Source organism: Ailuropoda melanoleuca, unplaced genomic scaffold (assembly GCF_002007445.2).
Source record: "Ailuropoda melanoleuca isolate Jingjing unplaced genomic scaffold, ASM200744v2 unplaced-scaffold9519, whole genome shotgun sequence".
Classification (NCBI taxonomy): Eukaryota; Metazoa; Chordata; class Mammalia; order Carnivora; family Ursidae; genus Ailuropoda; species Ailuropoda melanoleuca.
This window is the reverse complement of record NW_023255013.1, coordinates 1-2,739: the sequence shown is the minus strand read 5'-3', so window position 1 is coordinate 2,739 and position 2,739 is coordinate 1. Positions and strand designations below refer to the sequence as shown.

The 2,739-nt window shown below is 60.9% G+C and overlaps 1 long non-coding RNA gene and 1 other non-coding gene across 2 annotated transcripts; both read right to left on the bottom strand.

Moving 5' to 3' along the window:
* Positions 1-59: 59 nt before the first annotated feature.
* Positions 60-2,739, bottom strand: LOC117800952. Its single transcript, XR_004623227.1, has 3 exons — positions 2,620-2,739; positions 1,597-1,742; positions 60-367 (listed from the first exon to the last, which is right to left on the bottom strand). It is a non-coding gene; the product is annotated as an uncharacterized LOC117800952 (long non-coding RNA).
* LOC117800953 lies at positions 2,644-2,738 on the bottom strand. Its single transcript, XR_004623228.1, has one exon. It is a non-coding gene; the product is annotated as a small nucleolar RNA SNORD116 (small nucleolar RNA).

Genomic DNA, 2,739 nt, shown 5'->3' with positions numbered 1-2,739 from the left:
GGAATCTGGGGATGTACTGTATGGTGATTAACACAATATAATAAAATAAAATTAAAAAAAAAAAAAAAGTGCCGGGCTCCAGCCTGGGACGGCCAGTGAATTCACACAAGTCCGCCCTCGTGAGAATCCAGGGCCAAGCCACCGGGCGGCGAGGGGAGCCATCCTTGTCCAAGGAGGAAGCCGGGTGGACCCCTGTTGGTTGTGGCAGAGAAGAGCAGCTAACCGCTTACGCTGGCGACTGCCACGTGACCGCAGCCAACAAGGTCCATGTCTCCCGGGGTGCTCTCGCCTGGCACGCAGGGCTTGGCGGATCAGGCAGAATGGGGCTTGCAGATGTTCACAGACACCAGCGTCAAGCCAACTCCACCTGGAAAGTGGGGAGGAGAGACAGGTGCACCTCAGCATGGCAAATGGGTCTGTGGGCATCGCTGGCAGTGCCACGTGGCGGGGATATGCTGTTCTGCCTCTCCCTACGATCCTGGGGCTCCTCCCTTGCCTGCAGACAGACACCCACACGTGGGTATTTTGCAGCATGGGGGCGCAGGCTAGGGGGTGGGCAACTGGAGGGAACAGTGGGTAGAAGGGGAGGGGACCCTGGAGGGTGAGGGGGAGGTGGAAGGGTGTGCGCATGGAGGACCAGCCTGGAGAGAGTGATGGAATGGAAACGAGGCCCCAGTCCACGCACCCCATCACCACTGTCCTACCCATGGTCGGCTCGACCCTAGGGGCATCTTGCCCACCTTACCCTCCCTCAGTCTTTGTTCTGGCCCGGAGCACCTCCGCCGAACAGCCGCGGCTCCCGTCGCAGAGAGCCGGCACACTCCAGACACATACCCGTCCCCAGAGGGAGGTGCATGCTGTGTGGGCCCAGAACGGCATCAGCAAGCTAGCCCAAGGGAACTGCCTTCAGTTAAAGGGCAACCGCCCCAGGGGCAGTGAGGCGAGGGACTTCAAGGGAGGGTGCTTCAGTGCTGAGGGCCAAGGGGGCACAAGTGGCCTCCCACAGCTGGTCACGACGTGCTCATGGCCTCCCACGCTCCTGCCCTCCCTGCCGCGGCCAGATCCCATCCCTTGCTCCAAACAGAATGCCCAGTCAGGACTCGAGAGAACCCAACTGCCGAGGTGCCAACGACAAACCCATCTGTCAGGAGGTCACTTCCCACCGGTTAGGCAGGCTCCACAGCAGGGCCCGTGCAGGCGCTGACCTCAAGCTCTCACCCCACTGTCGAATCAATCTCCGTCCCAGTGTCACCCACGGAAGCCTGTATCATTGCCCAATCCTTCCAAGGGGAGGCACCACCCACTGGAGACTGAGCCTTTGACCCGAAGCACTGGTCTGCCTTCGAACACGAACCAGCCCTCCCGGAGCTGGGGTGCCCACCTCGACCCCAACCAAACATACACGGGAATCATTTGTGGGACTGACCACGGGGCAGAATGTCCCGGAGATGTGGTCCCTGATCCCACAGCCTCAAATGCCCCTAGTCAAGGAGCCATTCTCACAGCACTGTTTGCCACCGCCACAACCCCGGATTCTGCCAGGTGGTGCCCGCTGCCCTCCAGCTGGAATCTGAAAGATGTCTTCCGAGTCTTTACCTGGTACCCCCGAGTGAAAGACCTCTGATTGCAAGTACTCGTTACCGGCTTGAAGAAAGGAAGATCTCCAGGGCCAAGATCGGCTAAGCCAGCTGATGCAGACCCGGCTGGCCGGCGAGCCATTGCTAATGCATCACTCCGGGACCCTGCGAAGACACCCCCGGGTGCTGCTCTTCAGGGACACAGATACCACGGACACACCGGAAAGGGACAAAGGCGCCGGACCAAGGCGCGAGGAAGACGATCATCAGTTGGCCGCCCTGACCTGGAAAGGGTGGGGTGGGGCTCCCACAACCCACAGAGCCGTGACGGGCTGTGTCAGAACACACCCAGAGCCTAGCGCCACGCAGGTGCGTGGAATCAACCCGCCTGCGGCCTTCCCGGTCCCTGAAGTTCCTGTCTAAGCTAGGGGAAACTCTGTGGCTCCACTCTCCACCTGGGCCCACAGCACAGGCCCTGCGTGGCCACAGTGAGCACCACTGGGAGACATTCAGGCCCTGTCAAGGGTAGCAGCCTGGCCTAGTGCCTATGCCCTCCTGTCAAACCCATGGGGCATTCCACGCACGACACGGGGACCAAGGGCACGGGCACCTATCACGGCTTGCCTGGCCCAGGGCTCTCCTTTGGATGCACAGCACCTGCCGCCGCGAGGCTCCCAACACACACAACACCAGGAGCTCTGCCTGAAGCGCCAACCTGGCCCACGATGGTCCATGCCAGGTGCTTTCAGGGCCCGTGCCAATGCTGCACGATGGCACTCCTATGACGGGGATGCCAGCTGCTCGAAAGGCCACCAAAGCCTGGTAAGTCCAAGAGGAACTCCATGTCGTGAACACCCAGCTAAGATGGGGAAACGCCTCCCGGACCCTGAGCCCTCTGCAAGACTCTCCCATGCCAAGGCCCTTGGGGGTTGGCGGGGCTTGTGGTGAGGGGGTGTGGGGGGTATAGGTGGGGAGGTGGTGGCGGTGGTGGTTGCAGTGCCTGTTGGAGTGTGGCTGAGGGGAAGCTATCCCTCACTCCTACCTGCCCTGGGGGAGACAACGTGCCGGACCTCAGTTTCGATGAGAACGATGGTAGGGAGTTCTCACTCATTTTGTTCAGCTTTTCCAAGGAATGCAGAATGAGGGAGTCATCATCGATCCG